This window comes from Balaenoptera borealis, assembly GCF_965194805.1.
Source record: "Balaenoptera borealis genome assembly, chromosome: 11".
Classification (NCBI taxonomy): Eukaryota; Metazoa; Chordata; class Mammalia; order Artiodactyla; family Balaenopteridae; genus Balaenoptera; species Balaenoptera borealis.
The window spans coordinates 4,234,126-4,254,054 of record NC_138868.1 but is presented as its reverse complement, the minus strand read 5'-3'; positions in this window follow the sequence as shown (position 1 = coordinate 4,254,054).

The window sequence follows — 19,929 nt, the reverse complement described above, 5'->3', positions numbered from 1 at the left end:
CCCCAGGGATGAGCTAACAGGGGGAGAGCTGCGGGCAGGTGCCAGCCCTGCTCTGGGATCTGTCATGGGGGTGGGGCATGCCTTCTGCTAATTACCTGCCACGTGCTGGGTGGGGGTCGCCCTGTGTGTTTGCCGGTGTGACCCTCACAGAGTGGGTAGGCCTGTACAGATCTGGGGGTTAGTATGAAGCAGCCACTTTCCCTCGGATCTGTGTGTCAAGTGATCTGAAATCAGCTTCATCAGGGGTGACGGCAACGTTTCAGTGCTTTGTCCGCAGAGCTCACTCATGATCATAAATGGTTCAGAACTCTCGGAGGGAAAATCCCAGGCCGCCGTTGAATTGGAGTCCCTGCAAAAGATATGTCCGAGTACCTGGGAATGTGACCTGATTTGGAGAAAAAGGGTCTTTGCAGGTGTAATCAAGTGAAGGATCTTGAGATGCGATCACCCTGGGCCCTAAATCCAGCAGCAAGCGTTCTAATCAGAAGAGGAGAGAACACATTAGAGGGGAGAAGGCCACGTGTTGACGGAAGCAGACATTGGTGACATGGCCGCAAGCCAGGGGCACCTGGAGCCCCAGAAGCTGGAAGAGGCAAGAAGAGCCTCCCCTACGGCCCCGCCCACACGTTGATCTCAGACGCTGCTCTCCAGATGGTGAGAGAATAAATTTCCACTCTCTTAGGTCTGCGGTCAGTTGCTATGCTCTCCCCCTGCCCACTCCACCCCCCGCCCCCCGAAGCCCCCGCCAGCTGACAAGGCAGTTGGGTGGGCAGTGTGCCCTGGGGAGGAGCCAAGGTTGGGGAGGGCACGGGGGTCACCAGCATGGAGATGGTGGCTCTGGGAGGGAAGCCCCGGAGCAGCCCTGGGGGTGGGGGGGGTGGGTACCGGCTCTCAGGTCGGAGGAAGGGCTTGGGAAGAAGGAGCTGGGGCTGATGGAGGCAAGTGGGCACCTCCAGGAGCTGGAAACAAGGAGACAGATTCCCCCCGGAGCCTCTGGAAGGACCAGCCCTGTGGACGGCAGACTCCCGGCTTTTGGAACTGTAAGATAATAAATGGGTGTTACTTTATGTAGCAATTTGTTACAGCAGCAGCAGCAGGAAGCTAATGCGGAGTCTGTGAGCTCTTGGAAACCGCCCAGTCGAGGGAAGCCGGTGTTAACACAAGGAGGTGAGGGACGTTGAAGGAGAACTCTCTTGTGTGGACGAGTGGACCTGGGGTCCAGGACCCAAGTGGTAGTCATCTAATAGCGTCATCGTCACCATCAGCAAAATAACCCCTTCAGAGAGGACTGTCCAGAGAAGGCCCCGGGAGCGTGGCCCCATCAGGACAGAGCATTTCTCTAGCAGCTCTCAAGCCCCTCTTTCCCATGACGCAAAGGGCTGGCGCGGGACGGGGCCTGGAGGGAAAGGCAGGACTTATGGGGGCAAAGCCCCTGGGGGCTGGTGGGGCAACGCCATCTTGGCAGTGGACGAACCGGTCCAACCCTCTGGATTCTCTCTCTTGCTTTATTTGCCTCCCTCGGGGAGAGCTGGTGTCTTCCCCCACGAGACACTGTTGACAAGCAGCGCAAGACCACAGGAGCCCACCGCCCGGGTTTGAATCCTGGCCCCAGCACCCATGATTTGGGTAATCTTGATGACTCAAACTCTCTGTGCCTCAGTGCTCCCATCTGTAAAGTGGAGACTGTAGTATCTGCCTTATGGAGGCTGTGAGTTAGCACTTGGAGAGTACTGAGCAGTGAAGGGCATGTGACGAAGCTTGGTGGCGCTGGCCAGCTTCAGCGCTCTGTGGTCCCGTCCTCTTTCGTGCAGGAATGGAAGCAGGCCTCCAAGCTTGGGTTGGGGGTGGTGGTACAGAGCTCAAGAGTCAGGATACAGGGCTCCATGGGCCTAAACCCCACCAGGGACGTCCTCTCTGGGACTCCAAGTCCCTGAGCCCTGGGCAGGTGGAAAGAAGGCAACAGGCCGGTGACGGTAGCTGCCCACTACTGCGGCCAGAGGCTGCCCTCTGGTCTTGCCTGAGGATTCAGTGACCCAGCCGCTGCTGGACTTGATGCTGGATGTCAGAGGCGTCTCGGGAGGTGGTGATGCTCCCAGCACGGGCTGGGTGCGGGGAGGTATGTGGGAAGGCCGTCCCCATCCTGCTTAGCGCCTGGCACATAGTAGGTGCTCATTAAATGCTTGTGGATGGATGGGGTGTGGTCAAGGGGAGTGCATATCTGTGGGTAACCTGTGTAACCCCCAGCCCTTCCACGGGCTTTGAGGTGGCGGCTGGAGCCGAGAAGGTGAGTATTCTCCGGGCCTTTGTAGGAGGTACCCAGCAAACCCAATATGAGAACCTTCGTTGTTACTACCGTAAGGTTGCAAGCTTGTAAATTTACAGTCATTGCAGATGTAAACAAAAATAATAATTTAAATTGATGTATTATAGAAATTTTTCATTGAATGGAGTCTATATTTTATAGAAAACACAAAACAAACAAAAATTGGGGTACTCTGGTTGGGTTGGGGGTGTCCAGGGTCCCTCCCAGTGGACACAGATGGCTTGGAATTGGGTTCTCAGCTGAGTCTCAACCCTGACCAGCCATGTGCCATTGGGAAGGTGTCAATGCCTTTCTGAGGTTCAGTTTCTTCATCTGCGAAGAAAGAGGTGAACGATGCTCTTAGCCACACAATGACGCCCCGGGGTGGGGGCAGGAGGGTGTTAGGGGTGGAGGGGTTGGTGGGAGCACCTGGAGACCAGGGCGTCAGGGGGAGGGGGCTGGTTCCTGGGTGGTGGCCACACAGGGGCTGACTCCCAGGCTCACGTTATCTCCTGTTTCCACCTGGAAATGGCCCCTGCCGTTCCCTGCAGGTTGGGACCTCCTCTGTGATGTCCAGGGGTGCAGAGGGCTCCTCCGTGGTGCTCCACTGTGCTCTGCCTGGCCGTCCAGGGGTGAGATGCTGTCATGGCCACACCTCTGTCTCTGGGGTCTCTCCCACTCCCTCAGGAGGGTCTCGGGGTCTGCCACTGAGCAGAGCCTGAACCTGATCGTTGACACCACCAGTCTCTCACTCAATTCTCCTGAGCCACAGCCCTCCCGTCTGTAAAATGGGGGTGCACGGCGAGGGAGGACCTGGCCAGTGGTCATCCCTCAGCAAATGCGGTAGGGGGCGGCGTTGCGGATGGAGAAACAGCACTGCAAGGGGCTGGCTGCTGGCCGTGATGTGGGCCTGGTTCTGAGACCAGCAAGGTGCTCAGGACAGTGGGGGTGTGGGGCAAAGGAGAAGAAGATAGAGCGTTGTTGGGGGCTTGGAAGACCAGGCTGAAGAGATTTAACTTTTAAATCATAGCACAGAAGAACTGGTGGCGCAGCTGAAGAACATGGGAAACAGAGAGGGCAAGTGACTTAGCCAATGTCACACAGCGCTTTAGTGGCAAACTGGGACAAGAACGGGCATCCTGCTTCTCAACGCTGTGCGGTCTTCCGGGTACTGATGGGCCAGCTGTCCCAACAGCTTTCTGATCTGAGGTGCGGCCTCGGAGGTGAAATACCAAGCAGAGAGTGAAGCCTGCAGCACCCTTGGCCTGTGTCTGGGGTGGGGGTGTGTGTGTGACATTTCTGATTTATCTTTACTTTGCCTTGAAATCAGGCACAAGTCCTTTGCAAAACAGGAAGTGGTCTCTTTGGGCCTGACATGAAATAGTATTGCTGTCACCTTGCATTAAAGACTTAGGTCTCAAAGGAGTGGCATATTGAAATGGCTGGTGGGGTCAGTCCAGCCCAGAGAAGCCTTTGATAGCACAGCTGATAACAGACCCCCAGCTACAAATACCCAGAATCAATCAGTGGCCGCTGCTGACAGCCGCCGTGTTCACATATCACGGCAGATGGGAAGAAGGCAGGGATGGCCATTTGTCTTGCTTTTCATATGGATTTCCTGTTTTTTAGCGAGCGAGAGAGGGCCCATCTGGTGATCAGATCGCGGGCTGAGATAGCCGCCTTCAGGTCACTAGTCCCCCACTCAGCGTGTCCCCTCGGCCACGCGGGCCCAGCGTCGCGGTGGCTCCAGCGGTCCGGCCTCCACAAATGGGAGCCATCAGGAGGCCTCCCACCCCGTGGAAACTTCCGGAGGTGGTAGGGCTGGGGGCGCTCCTGCCTTTCATCTTCCTTCTACTTCCTTTCTGGACACCTGGCTTTGCTCACAGTCATTTCATTACGGTTTTTCTTCGAAGGCTCTTCCCAACTTGTACATGCATGTGCAAATGTCCACACGCACTTGCACACGTGTGTGTGCGCACACGCACTCCACGGCCTTCTTCCCTGGCCTGCCCGGGGCACTTCCTGGCCGGCTGGCTGCCTGTATGCTGTCCTGGACTCTCCATCCAGGTAGAGGCCGTGGGGTCCAGTGCTGATGAAGGCCTGGAGCGCTTCTAGTTCCCGTTCAGATCCAGCCTCCTCACCTGCCAGCCTTTGACCTTGTCGGCTCGTTCAATTTCCTGAACCTCAGTTTCCCCACCTGCATCGCAGCGCCTCTGCCTCAGGTCCTTGTGCATCCACGTAAAGCATTCAGGGAGAGTTCTGCGTGCAGTGAGCCCTTCGTGGTACTATTTGTTCTGATGGTGGCGTTGTACTTTCCACTCCTGAAGTCTTGATCCCAGCATCACATAAAGCAGCTCTTGGAGAGGTGCCTTGGAGCTGGAGGGTCCCCGCTCTCCTTGCCCCTCCTGGGGTGATGCTGTCATCGACCCTTCTCAGTCCTCCCCCAGCCCCCAGCCCCAGTTATTCGTGGAGTGTGTCCTTCCCCAAGACCCCACGCTGGGGGCTGGGACATATGGATTCTCTTCCTTTCCGGGCAACTGGTGAGGGGATGCTTCTGCTGTGATCACATCTCAGATGTATCCCCTCCCCCGGCTTATGAACTCTCCTGTCCCCCAAATTACATCCAGACAGCAGCAGTAGCAGGCATCTCTCCCTTCCAGCTCAGGGGCCCACCAGCTGGCCAAATGGGGCGTTTAATTGGAAAGAGAAGCTGGCGGTCTGCCCAGAAATCCTGAAGAAAGGCACCAGAGTGGACCAGTTTTTTTTAAAAATAAATTTATTTATTTTATTTTATTTATTTTATTTTTGGCTGCATCAGGTCTTCGTTGCTGCATGCGGGCTTTTCTCTGGTTGTGGCGAGCAGGGGCTACTCTTCGTTGTGGTGCATGGGCTTCTCACTGCGGTGGCTTCTCCCGCTGTGCAGCGCGGGCTCTAGGCGTGTGGGCTTCAGAAGTTGTGGCACGCGGGCTCAGTAGTTGTGGCTCACGGGCTCTAGAGCGCAGGCTCAGTAATTGTGGAGCCCGGGCTTAGTTGCTCCACGGCATGTGGGATCTTCCTGAACCAGGGCTGGAACCTGTGTCCCCTGCATTGGCAGGCAGATTCTTAACCACTGGGCCACCAGGGAAACCCTGGACCAGTTTTTAAAACCTCGCCACACACCTTCACCGTGTATTTCTGTTTCAAATACTTGAAGGGGTTCTTGGGACCATTTGAGAATTAAAAGCATCAATCTGAAGGCATGCACTGCAGACGCCAGTCCCTGGGGTGAGGGGTGTGGGTGCTATGTGATGGTAGAAATGGACCACTTTGTACAGATGGGGAAACGGAGGCAGTTCAGGGGTGGAGAGAAAATGCAGTTCAGTCTAGTTCAGGTCTTCAGATATTAACTGAGGTTCTCTCTGTGAAGACCACACTGAGTGCTTGCCTTCCCTCCTCTCCCTCAAATTCTGAAGTCAGAGCCTCTTTACGGATGTCAGCCACAATTCCTCCCAATATTTTGGTCCTGCTGGATGATTCCTGAGTCTACAGGATGTAAACAGTGCAATGTCGAGTGAATGAAGGAACGGGTGGCTGATGGGGGAAGCTTACTCCTAGAGGCCCTGCAGGTTTATTTGCCAAGCAGGTGGGGCTTCTCCCTTCAGAGAGAAATCGGGTCCATCAGGGCTGGAGTTAGATCACAGAATGCGGAGAGTGAGGACAAAGGAAGGACTAGGGTGCAGAAGGGCAGCCAGAGGCAGCTGGTCAGCAGGTCCAGGCCCCAAGCCCGAGTGGTCAGCTGACTACTCTCCCCTAAGACCACAGTGGCTGGGATCTCGTCACCAGGGTTGTGTGGTTAAGAGCTCATGCAATTTGGTGACTGTGGGCCAGACCTTTACCAGCCTTGCTTTCTTCCTCTGTAGAACCATAGCTGCTTTATTGCACACCGAAAGATGAAATGGAGTACCATGACAGAGGGCTGCCCCCATGCCATGCAGAGAGGCTGGTCCATCAGCCCAGGGGCTGTTTCCATCAATTCAGGGCCACCCCAGCTTTGACCTTTGTGAGCTGTCTGACTCTCGGCAAGTTTCTAAAATCCTGTGTCTCAGTGTTCTCACCTGTGAAATGGGACAGTAACAGTCCTATTTCATAGGGCTTGGGGAAGCTGTGCAATGGGTTAATCCACATAAACCACCTGGAACAGTGCCTGGTTGGTGCTCAATGTGGGTTAACTGTTGCTGGTATTATGATGGTGATAGTGATGGTGGTAATGATGGTGTTGGAAGTAACGATGGTGATGATGATGGTGGTGGTGGAGATGATGGTGATGGTGATGCTGGTGATGGTGATGGTGATGCTGGTGATGATGATGATGGTGGTGATGATGGTGGTGGTGATGGTGATGCTGGTGATGATGATGATGATGGTGGTGATGGTGATGATGGTGATGATGATGATGATGGTGGTGATGGTGATGATGATGATGATGGTGGTGATGGTGATGGTGATGATGATGATGATGATGATGGTGGTGGTGATGATTGATGATGATGGTGGTGATGATGGTGGTGGTGATGAGGATGATGGTGGTGATGATGATGATGGTAATGATGACGGTGGTAACGATGTTGATGGTCGTGATGGTGGTGTTGGTGGTAATGATGGTGACGATGATGATGATGGTAATGATGATGGTGGTGGTGATGAACTGAGCACTTGTTATATTCTAAGGTCTGTCCTAGGCACAGGGATACCACAGTGAACAAGACAAACGTGGTCCCTTCTCTCCTGGGAATCCATCCTGACGAGGGTACAGCCTGTGAACCGATAAATACATAAATAGAAATATATATTTGAGTAAACTGATAAATATATAAAATCGTGTGGAAGGGACAAGCTACAGAGCCATGTGATGGGCGGGGTACCCCAGCAGGCCCCTTGGAGGAGGTGACATTTGGGTGCAGTGGGAGGGGTAGGTGTTAAGGACAGCCCCCCGTCCTTTTTTCCCCTCTATGCCCTTTCTGGCCCGTTTTGGCCCTCAGCTGGGAAACTGCATCTCTGACATTCTTTGTGGCTTACTAGAGCTGTGGTCTTGGATTAGCTGTTGTCCCCTCTCTGGGACTCGGTGGTCCCATCTCTTACCTGTCGGGGGGTGGGGGATGCAGCCAGACACTCGCTCGGCCCCTTTCATCTCTGGGATCCCGAGCATCTTGGGCCTGTGCTCACGGCCTGGACCCGCCACGGAGTGATTGGCAATAAATGGAAAGCACGAGGGGCGTCTGTGGGTCAGGGCCCTGGGGAGGGTCGGCCGGTTCACATCACAGCAGTTCTCCGTGGCCTACCTGAGACGAGCTGGCTCCAGGAGCAATTTCCCCTGGATGAAACAATCTTTGGAATCTACCGTATATCATTGGCCATGACGTCTTCTGTTTAAACAGCGGCAGCCGGCGGAGGGTGTGCACTGAGGCCGAGCGTCTAGGAGGAGGGGGCTCGGTCCCAGCCCCCTGCCCCAGCCCCCTTTCCCGCAGAAGGCCCCGCTTGGGGGAAAGAGGCATATGGAACCCATTTGGGAAATTCTTTCTGCATAAACCACTTTTTCCAGGTAAGACACACACCCGTATTGACGGTGAAAGATGAAATAGTTCTCTCGTTTTGCCGGCTACGATTTTATGGATCTTAATTAAACACATGCCCTCCCTGTGTTGGGAAATTGAACCCTCGCTGAGTGGCCCCTTCTCAAGAGGTGGTGTTGGCCCAGGGGAGGCCCAATTATAACCTCCATCCTTGCCACCTCCCAGGACCTCCCAGACCCTCCAAATGCTGGAAAATGTGTGCTCGACAGAGGGGCTTTGATTCCGCACGCCTGGAGAGCATTAGGCTTGTTTCCAGGCCCGAGGCAAGTGGCGGTCAGAGTCCCAGGCCAACGATGGGAGGGCCTTGGGGACCAGGGCTTTCAAACTTCATTGAGCATCAGAGTTCTTCTTTCACACCCAATCACATGTAGACCCCTCGATACAAACCAGATGAAACCGCTGGACTGAGGGGGAGGGGCGCCCACGTGGCCCCTTGCTCACCCCCCCCCCACCGCCACGCCGCCTGGATGGTCAGTTAGATGCCTGCTGGGTTTGTGACATGCATCTTCTCATTGATCGGTCACAAAAGCCCAGCGAGGGAGGTGCCATTGCCATTTCACACTTGAGGGAACCTGGGCGCAGAATGGCAGAGTGACCCGCCCAGTGTTGCCCAGCAGGTGGCATCTAAGTCGGAAGGCTGCGTGCTTGGCCACGTGTCCGGACCGTGGCTGGGAGGCTGCTGACGGGCACAGGGCTGTCCGTTCATGGCATGATGCTCGCAGCTCGGTGGTGTGCCTCCCTGTGTCACCGTGGTCCCTACTGGCAGGGTCCCCCGGTGTAGTCCCCTTCCTGCGTCTGGCTGAGTGGTTCCCAGGCACGCAGGTTCACCTCCTCCGGCAGGCAGGGCTGCATGGAACGTCTCTCAGCCTGGTGCTAGCATTCCACGGTTCTTGGGAGCATCTTCTGTTGGAGGAGAAGGCATTTTTGCTCTCCTTTATACTTTGGGTTTTTGCGAATAAGTTCATTTTAAGGAAGAGATTCATTGATCAAAACCAGTTTGCTGACCTCAGGGTTACTACTCCTCCATGAGTGGGGAGGACCTCATTCTTCCTGGAAGTGCTCCCGTCAGGCCCCAGAGCCCCGACCAGGTGAAGGGGGGCCCTTACCCTCTTTTGTTCTGAAGTCAGGTTAATGGAGGTGTAATTTACATACAGTGCAATTCATTCTTTCCAGGTGTACAGTTGGATGCATTTTGACAGATGTGTGGAGTCCTCGAGCCATCATCCTAATCAAGATACAGAGTATTTCCATCACCCCTGAAAATTCCTGCCCACCCCGGGCCCCGTTCCCACAGATCTGTTTTCTGTCTCCTTCATTTTGCCTTTTCCAGAATGTCATGTCAAAAGCATCACACAATATGCTGTCTTTGGAGTCTGGCTTCTTTCACTCTGCATTATGCCTTCACAGTCCAGCCATATTCACAGGGACGTTGTTTGCACCTTGTAGATTGGGTGGCTTCAGGGGAGGCAGAGTGGGGCTGACCCACGGGGACACTTGAGCAGAGCGAGGCAGGTCCAGGAGCTCTTCCCAGTCAGCACTAAGGTGGGCAGCTCATGGCCGCAGGTATCAGAGACCCGGCCTGTGGTCTGGAGGTCTGGAGGAAGATGGCCCCAGCGTCAGTTAACCCAAGAGCTCCACAAGGTGTGGGACCTGATTGCCTCCTCCGGATGCAAGATGGTGGCAGCCTCTTCTAGCATGATGCCCCTACATTACAACGTCCAAAGCGGGGAAGGGGCACCTCCCCCTTTTCCTTTGTAAGTGAGGAAACTTCCAGGAGCACTCCCCAACCTCAGCTGCCTTCCCTGTGTCTCACGGGTCAGGGTTGTGGCACACGCCCGGGGCTAATGCCACAGCAGGATTAAGACTAACAGCCTCTAGGCTGCGGAGGGGCCCCTGAGACACAGAGCAACAAACACCTGGACAAAATCGGGGCTCTACTGGCAAGGAAGGGAGGGGGCACCCCTGGCGTGGACAAGCAGCAGAGTTTTCTAGATGATGTGGGTGGGAGCACCAAGTACAGCGTGATTGCAGGAGGGTTCTTGTACACAAGGGACCTGGGTAGAATGAGGCCATCAGGGAGGTAGGTCACCACCATGGCCAGCTGCGTGCAGTGGGCCCTTTCTGCAGCTGAGCTTCCGATGGGACTAGCCTTTAGTTGGATGTTCCTCAAAGGAGGGGGAACAAATGAGTGATGTATGAGCTTAGCACGCTTTCCATCCATCCCTGCATCCCTCCATCCCTGCATCCCTCCGTCCCTGCATCCCTCCATCCCTGTATCCCTCTGTCCCTGCATCCCTCCATCCCTGTATCCCTCCATCCCTGCATCCCTCCATCCCTGCATCCCTCCATCCCTGTATCCCTCCGTCCCTGCATCCCTCCGTCCCTGCATCCCTCCATCCCTGCATCCCTCCATCCCTGTATCCCTCCGTCCCTGCATCCCTCCATCCCTGCATCCCTCCATCCCTGCATCCCTCCATCCCTGTATCCCTCCATCCCTGCATCCCTCCATCCCTGTATCCCTCCATCCCTGTATCCCTCCGTCCCTGCATCCCTCCATCCCTGTATCCCTCTGTCCCTGCATCCCTCCATCCCTGCATCCCTCCGTCCCTGTATCCCTCCATCCCTGTATCCCTCTGTCCCTGCATCCCTCCATCCCTGTATCCCTCTGTCCCTGCATCCCTCCATCCCTGCATTCCTCTACCTTAGCATCCCTCCACCCCTGCATCCCTCCATCTCTCCATCTTTGCGTCCCTTCATCCCTCTAGTTCTTAGGGCTTGACCTGTAATCACTACGTAAACCTCCAGGTGAAGAGTTGCCTTTTGGTTCTTAATATTCCAGGAGTGCAGATTTTCCCTTGTTTTGTAACCCCCCAACCAATTCTGCAGCCAATCAGCTAACTTTCATCTCTCTGCTTGCTGTGTTTAATTAAGCTACACTCATTCCAGATCAGGAGGAATACAAGTGTCCAGGTACAGCTGGCCTTTTGTCTGTTCCACTTGCCTGTGATGATGCAGGCCGTGGAGGCCCACCAGGATGCAAATAGAAATAACCCACTTTGGCTTTTCTTGCTGGCAGACTTTCCGGATGGTTTTGAAACACCAGACTGGGTCTGTGGCCAGAAGCCTTAATCCTTGGCCCAGGACGGTCTGGCTTGATATCATTTGAGAATACACTTGATTGGCTAATCTCCTTGTTAGCAGTATTTGTGAAAAAGATGAAAGTTGGTCGGTTTGTTTGTTTATTGTCTGCAAAGGAATTTTCAAGACTTACAAGGAAAGAACCTTTGCTGCTCCCATCCAGGAGCCTTTCCACCTGGCAAGAGAAGTCATCTGGAGCCGGGTGGTGGAGATGTCACATCATGTCATGTGGGAATAAGTAGGCGAAACTTCGCAGTGGTTCTGTCCCAACCTATTTATGGTTAGCAATGCCCGCTCGCAAGCTGGAACACCGTCCACAAGCCTGTGAAGGGCTAGGAGTCTTGGATGTTAGTATTCAAATCTAAACATGAACGCGGCGTGCGAGGGACCAAGGGCTGCCACCTGCCCGGGCAGCCTGGGCACTGGTGTTACGTCTCACTGAGGATTCTTGGCTGTGGTGGGCAGTCTCCCCCCTTTTCTTGGAGAAATGGGGAGGAGGGAGTGTGGCAGATTGCCTTGGGACAATGGGCCCCTGTCCTGTTGCATGGGCCGCTGGGCCGCTTGGCCCCAAACAATAGGCCGGGGCCAGCCCCTCTCCTGCTGCCCACGGCCTGAGACAGATGCCCAGGAGCCCCCCGTGAGCGCCCCGGAGGTGACCTCTGGGGCTGCCCCGTTACTCCATGGACGAGACCCTGAAGGGCGGGAGGCAAACAATGGGTCTCATGCCAGGCGCCCGGCCTCTGGCACGGGCCGGGGACTCCCCAGGGAGAGCAGGGCCTGGCAGGTGCTGCTATTGTTCGGGGCACGGGGGCCCTCCCGGGGGTCTCCCAGCTCGGCAGTGGCAGAGGCTTGGGGCTGGGGGCCCTCTTGTTCTCTGGGGAGGACCCAAGGAGCCGATTTGGCCCCATTCATCCCGACAGCCCCTGCCCGGCCCTGGACTTGGCCTCTAAAAATGTCATTCAGAAAAGCAATGAACTGGCCTTGAACAGCACCAGGATTCTGAGTGTCCGATTTTTACAACCAGACCCGCTGTAGGAAATGCCCGGCTTCGACCTGACATTCTTTCCTGAGTTGGGGCACAGGCAGAATTTTCCGGAGGAATGTCAGCTTCGGTGGATGAGGGGCTAAGCCTGCAGTGTTCCTTCTCTTCCAGCTATTTCTTCCCTGGGAGGCGAACCGCAGCATACGCTGAAAGCAGCCCAGGAGCACATCAACGGGTGCTCCGTCCGTGGGAGGTGCAGCAACGGTGTGCAAGTGCGTGCATGTGTGTATGCGCTGTGCTGGGGTATTTTTTCCCCGTGATTATTCATAGCAGCTTTGTTTGTAAAGGCCCCAAACTGGAAATAGCTGAAATATTCCTCAATAGGTGAATAAACAGAACGTGATAATCCAAACTGTGAAATACTACTCAGCAGTAAAAAGGAATAAACGATCCACATACACAACTGGAACTGATCGTGTATGCGTCTGCTTGGGCTGCCATAAAACCACCATAGGCTGGGCGGCTCAGAGGACAGAAATTCATCTTCTCCCAGTTCTGGAGGCTGGAAGTCCAAGATCAAGGTGTCGGCAGGGTTGTTTTCATCTGAGGTCTCTCTCCTTGGGCTGCAGGTGGCCACACTCTCGCTGTCTCCACACGGCCCCTCTGTGCTCACACATCCCCGGTATCTCTGTGTGGGTCCAAATTTCCTCTTCTTCTAAGGACACAAGTGAGACTGGACCAGGGCCCGTCCAACAGCCTCATTTTCACTCAGTCACCTCCTTAACAACCCTATCTCAGGACTTCCCTGGTGGTCCAGTGGTTAGGACTCCGTGCTTCCACGGCAGGGGGCCTGGGTTCCATCCCTGGTTGGGGAACTAAGATTCCGCAAGCCGTGTGGCGTGGCCAAAAAAAAAGATCCAATCTCCGAACAGCCACGATCAGGTACTGGGGTTTAGGACTCTACCCCATGAACCTCGGGGGGACACAATTCAGCCCCTCCCTGACAGCTCTCACAGGTGGTAGTCTGAGTGAATCAAACCAATCTCAAAAGGTCCCATACTGTAGGATTCCATTTCCATTCCATTCTGGATGACAAAATCACAGAGATGGAAAACAGAATAGTGTTTGCCAGATATTGTGGATGGCAGGTACCAGTGGGTGTAACTAGAAAGGGTAGAATAAGAGAGATGTTTGTAGTGATAATTCTGTATCTTGATTGCGATAGATGCTGGGGATTTTTACAAACATTTATTCACCTGATCTTTACAAGAAGCCACCAGGAAAGGCACCATTATCTGACTTTACAGACAAAGAGATGGAGCCACTGAAAGGCATGTAACCCGACCAAAATCAAGGTCAAATCTGTGGGACTTCACAGCTGTGTCTTTTTTCACATCCACTCCCCAGAAGGCCATTTCTTTCCTCACCCCTGCTGGTTCCGTGATCCAGGAATGTGGCTTGGCTGCAAGGGTTACCTAACGGCTGGGTGGCCCCAGGGTCGGCACCTATACCAGGAATTGTGACTGAGGCCAGAGCTCCCTTGAAGGGCTCTTTGTCACCCTCGTTTTTCTTTGAGATGCCCTCTGCCCATTTTGGCTGCTGGCCCAAGCTCCTTGATGAGATCACTGGGCATTTTGAGGGATGACCAACCCAAGGGTAAAAGCCACCATGCCTCACTCATAATAGAAATTGGATAGAACCAGCCACGGCCCCAAATCCCATGGGAACTGACCCCAGGCAGCGGCAAGTGGCTTCTTTGGGGGTTCCAGTGGGTTTGGAATCACAGGAAAACAGAATTTTAGAGCTGGAGGGGTCATTAGAAATGACCCCTCTGCACAGACTCGGAGACACAGAGAAAAGGGCTTGTCTGGGTCTTGGGGCTGCAGGCAGGGCTGCGTTAGAACCCGGGCGGAGATGCCCAGCTGGGGGTGCACGGACTTTTGCTCTTTGGTGCTCCGGGGTCAGCATGGGGGAACAGCACTGCTTTGCACCTGGGTCACACGATGATTTTCTAGTGACTTCTGCTTTGCTCACTTAGAACTGTAATGACCCTGTGGGGTGGGATGACAGTGGATGGACTGATTGACTTCCGACGGTGCAGACAGACGTTGGGGGCAAATTGTTTCGCCTAATTTGCCGAAGGTGCAGCAGAGGAAACGGTCAGGGACTCAGGCCTCGGAGTCCAGACCCAGCTGCATGGGTGGTCACTTAGCTTCCCCAGTCTCAGCTCCCACATCTGAAAGACGGGTGATAATAAAACCGCCCATGAGTGGGTTTATGCTGGCAAATCTTTCTGCGCTGTGCCCGGCGCTGGCATGTGACAGGTGCCTCTTCTCCTTAGTAGAATCATTTGACCGTGTTGGTGGGGGACACCAGTCTGCGTGGGGAAAATTGCCTGGGACGTGGTGGGAGAGAGCCCCTCTTCTACACCGTGATGTAGGGAGGGAGGGATTGATCCCTGAGTCCGTGTGTTCATCCGTGGAGGTGAACACACATGATTGAAGTGGTGGTGTTTTTTGTCCCCAGGAAAGAGGCTAAATTTGGGGCCCAGTGGGCTGGGTGCTTGGTGAGGACCGGCTGGCCGGGGTGCCCTGGCATGAAGGAAGAGCCCGGGCCTGTGCGGCACAGTGGCAAGAACCCTGGCCCTCTTGGCGCAGTTTCCTCATCTGTAGCTGCAGCCTGTGACCTTCAGCTCGTAAGCCAGGCCTGCACTACTGTCTCATCAGACCCAGGATCAAGAGGGGTTGGCTGCCTCCCCATGGGCCCGAGAAAGCGCCCGGAAGGGATGGCCAGACCGCAGCGTGGCCAGGGTTGGCGGCAGGTCCCCGTGCCCCGCAGGCTGTCTGGGCCAGGCCAGCGCCAACCAGCCGGCCCCGGAGAAGCTGGTGATCTGGTGGCGGCTCCCCTGCTCTGCGAGCCGTTTGTCCCCCTCGGCCCCCAGCCCCCGCCGCCGATGACAAGTGGGCTTTCAGCAGATATGACAGCCACTGGTGGGGGGTCCCTGGCCGCGGTCCACGTCTCCACACTTGACTTGCTCAGAGCTCACTGGCCCGAAATAATGTCCCCAATGCAAGTCGGCGGACGGAACATTCGGAGTGGACGCCTTGCTTTTTTTTCCCTCCTTTTTTAAATACATTAAACATGCATTACTGGATTTCTACCCCGTTCCTCTGACAGCTGTGGAAAAATAAAGAAAATTCAGTTTGAACTTAAAAAGCCGGGGCTTAATTTATATCCCGCACCTTTGTCTGCCCGGTTCTTTTTCCTCTTCCGATGGAAAGGCCCCAGGGAGCGGGAGACACAGCTCTGCCACCCCACGTGGCCCCGTGGCGCCCGGGCCTTAATAGGGGCGCCCAGTGGCCAACACGAAGGGGAGTTTTCAGATGGAAATGCGGCCAGACAATGCAATCATCTGTCTCGCAATCTGTTTTGAAGGGGGGAAGGAGAGAGCCGGCCGGGAGGAGAGTCGTTTCTACTGGGGAGGTTTCATTCAGAGCGTTTTATAGGAAAAGACAGATGTCATGAATACTGATGTGGACGGCCTGGGTCTGGTAGTTTTTTTAATTTTCTGAGTTGTAAAGACAAAGTGTTTTAATGACACAGGGAAACACATGTTGATGGGAGGGCCCTGGGTTCATTCTGGTTTCTTTAACTCTCTCTTTCTCTCCCTTTCTTCCCTTCCTTCCTTCCTTCCTCCCTCCCTTTCTTTCTTTCTTTCTTTCTCTCTCTCCCTTTCTCTTTCTCTCTTTCCTTCCTTCCTTTCTTTCTTTCTTTCTTTCTTTTTTTCTTTCTTTCTCTCTCTCCCTTTCTCTTTCTCTCTTTCTTTCCTTCCTTCCTGTCTCTTTTTCTTTTTTTCTCTCTTCCTCTTTCCTTCTTCCTCCCTCCCCACCTACCTACCTTTCTTTCTTTCCTTCCTTCTTTCTTTCTTTCTTTCTCTCTTTCTTTCTCTCTCTGTCTCTTTCTCTTTGTTTCCTTCCTTCCTTCCTCTCTCTTTTTCTTTCTTTCTCTCTTCCCTTCCCTCCCTCCCTTCCTTCCTTCCTTCCTCTCTCTTTCTCTCTTCCTTTCTTTCCTTCCCCCTCCTTCCTTCCTTCTTTCCTCTCTCTCTTTCTTCCTTTCTTCTTTCTTCCCTCCCTCCCTCCCTGCCCACCTTCTGCTTCTTTTTTCTTTTGGGGGGGTCATTCTCTTGGAGCGTCGTTTCTCTGTGCTGAGGAGAACGGGAAAGTGAGGCACAGTGGGCACCGACCACATCTGCATCTGGAGACACAAGCACAGGGCGCCCTCTCCTTTTGGACCATCGTGGGGGTTTGGGGGCACAAGAAACATTTCCTTTCTGCACCTTCTGGCCCCCCGTCCAGTTGAGGGAGGGGACCTGCTTTGCTGGGACACTGGGATTCTGCCTGAACCTCACAGTGTTTCTGAGTCAGGGTCAGGGTGGCTGAACTAAGAGAGGAATTTGTTCATGCAACAAGCATTTATTAAGCACCAAGTGTAAGCCAGGAGCTAGGAGAGAGGGGTGGGTCAGACAGGCTGCCTGTCCTTAAGGAGCTGCTGGCCTGAGGGAGGAGGTAGAGGGCCGGACAGATAAGAGCGAGGTCACGACCTGCTGGGAAAGGTCCCTGCCTTTGGGCAGCGGGGAGCTGTAACCCTGAGGGAGGCCCTGGGCCTGGTTTTGGAGCTTCTTACCCAAGGCAGCAGGCCGGTACCTCTTGCCATTCCCGTGACCTTGATGGCACAGATGCTAAGCTTCCCATTTGACAGTCAAGGAAACTGAGGCCCAGAGGCACAGAGTGACAGGCCCCAGAGGGGTGGTCAGAACTGCCCCTCTGCCCTGGGAGCCCAGATCGGGGTATGGTTCACCCCACGCTTCCTGGAAGCAGAGAAGGCCCACCGAGGTCATCAGACTAGATGCCACTTGTGGACGCTTAGTGCCCACCTGCTCAGGTAACAGGAGCCCTGCAGGGGAGGAGCTTAGGGGATGCTCACATGACACACAGAAAACAGAGAGGGCCAGTAACTTGCCCGTGGCCACACAGCTTCTAGCTGGTGGAGGCCCATTTGAGGTCAGAGTTGGGTTTTTTTTAATTGTAGTAAAATTGAACACGATGTAATATTTATCACTTGAACCATTTGTAAGTGTGCAACTCAGTGGCAGAGCATACATTCACAACGTCATCACTATCACGTAACCATCATCACTATCTGGACCTAAAATGTTCATTGTCTCCAACAAAAACTCTGTACCCCTTAAGACGTACCTACCCCCGGCCCCCGGCACCCAGAGTCCTACTTTCTGTCTCTATGAATTTGACTCCTCTGAGTGGACTCGTACAGGATTTGTCCTTTTGTGACTGGCTTATTTTACTCAGCACACTGTCCTCAAGGTTCATCCTCGTTGTAGCCTATGTCAGAATCTCCTTCCGTTATAAGGCCTAATATTGGGTTGGCCAAAAGCTTCATTCGGGTTTTTCCATAACATCTGATGGAAAACCTGAAGGAACCTTTTGGCCAACCCCAAACTACTATGTTGTACGGTTGGACCACATTTTGTTCATCTGTTGATGGCAGGGCTGTTTTTTAGAATAACTACTCTCTTCCACAGACCTGTGTCTGGGTGGATGGTGCTGCGGGGGGCGGGCCTCTCCTACACACGAGGCCCAGGCCTTTCATCTGTGGCTGCAGGTCTGGGCGCAGAGGCTCCTGAGCGGGGCCCTTCAGCCGTCAGGGGTAGCTTTGGCGCCCACTGTGTCCAGGCCCTGCACTGGGCACTGGATGGGGATTCAGCGGTGAGCAGACCGCCATCCTCTGCTGAGGCGGGGTAGCTGCAGGCAGCACACTTGTTCATATGACAAGCAAGGACTGAGCGCCTTCTGTGTACAAGCACCTGGAGCTGGGGCCACAGCCTGGCCTTCGGATCTGACCTCCACCCTGTGGCCTCGGCCGGGCTCCTCCCTGACCTCCGAGGGAGGGGTCGGGGGCGAGCACCTTTCGTGGTTACCTGATGGGGACGGTCAGCTGGTGCCTCTGCATTCACATACACCCCGAATGTGTCCCTGTCTTAAGGCAGGATGATATCTCAAGTCAATCACTGAGCCATTATTAAATGCCTACTGTGTCCCCAAGCCTAGCTGCTTCACTCTTCTGTACTCCACCCTCCCGGCTGTGCCTCCCCACCCCTCCCTGGGTCGCCAAGTTCCTCAATTACTTCAACAGGAAAAGTCAAAAGCCTGTTGGTGAGGCACCCCACGAGTCATCCCAAGGCCCCAGGTGATCCTCAGCCTGCTCTACCCTTGGGGCCCAAATGACTGACATCCAGATGGGCTTCCTGGAGGGGGTCCCCTTCTCTGGGCCTGGGAGCATGGGAAGGATGTAGCAAGGTGATGGGGAAGATCAAGGGCCTAGGTGCACACCCACTCCAGGCCAGTCTGAGCCTGGGAACGATGGTCCATAGACCATGGCTCAGGCTGGCAGGGGGCGGGCAGGGACCACGAGGCAGGGGGTGTCGGGGTGGTAAGAACATCCTCTGGAACCAGACACATCCTGACTCCCCCCCTTACCAGCTGGTGGCCCTTGAAAACCTCTTTACCTTTCTGTGCCTCAGTCTCCTCCTCTGTAAAATGGGTCTAATGAGAGTCTTATAAGATAAAGGCTCTGAGGTGTCACTAGTGCCCAGCTCAGAGCAAGAACGCAATAGTGTTGGCCATTCGAGGACCAGGGATGTTCCTCCCGGGGTGGTCGGCACAGGGACCCTTAGCAGGAGAGCAGGGAAGCCTGCCAGGTGGCATCGCCTGAAAGTGGAAGCCTGGTCCTGGAGTTTGGCTCACAGGTGTCTTCCCAGGAAGCTCTGCCCTCGTCTCCGTGACCTGCTTCCTCCTTGACCCTCAAAGGCAGCCCCACACCCCCTCCCCAGGGAAGGCCTCTCTGACCTCCTGGAGCAGGACAGACCCTTATCCTGCTCCCCCGGCCTGGACACAGACACCGTTTCCCACCTCTTCTCTCCGCAGGCAGGAGCCTGTTGGCTGCCCTGCATGTCCCCAGCTCTCCAGCAGTGCTGGGGACTTGCTGACACAAAGGAGAGGGGTCCTGAGTGACATTCATACTGACGGGTAGGGCCCCACTGTGGCAGGAGCCCATCGCCTGAGACTCACCCGTTCACAGCAGGGACACACGTGGCCTCTGGTGACCCAGTTTGGGAAGCGCGGGGAGGGTCTGGGGCTCTTAGGCTCCAGCTCTGGTTTGAGCCGGGATGACCTTGGGAGAACATCTGCCCTCAGTTTCCCCATCTGTCAACCAGGGCGTTCCCCACGCAACCTTCCAGTTCTGATATTTGAGTTCATTGTTCCAGGGGTGGGGGGCTCCGGGGATAGCTGGGTGGATCAGCCCTGGTCTGGGGGGAACAAGTCTGCTTTGGGGAGGGCCCCTGTGCTGAGGAGCAGCCCCAGGGTTCGAAGGAAGCCTGGACACATTTCTGCTCGGGTCGCCCCCAGGACCGGGCTCTCTGCTTCTAAAGGCACGTCCTGATGGGTGGTCTGTTCCCCGTGGCTGCCACGCACTGCTTCTAACGCAGATCTCTGCGGCCCCCAGACCAGGAGCGCACGCTCCATCCGCGAGGCGCACGTCCACAGCTTCCTGGAAGTCCAGGCTGCCTGTGCCGAGGGGCAGACGTGTGCCTGGAGACCGCAGGGAGGAGCCGTCCTCCTTCTGCTGGCACTTCAGATAAGGCTCAGTGCCTGGGCCCCCAGAGCCAAACCTCTGTGCACTTCTTTGAATTCATAAAAGTGGCGCTGCTGGGTCAAAGAGCATGCCCCCATCTGGGCTGGGGATGCGTGTGGCCAAAGTGACAAGGGAGGCTTCACCAGCTGCGCCTCTGCTTGCCCTATCTCACTAACCTGCTGTTACTT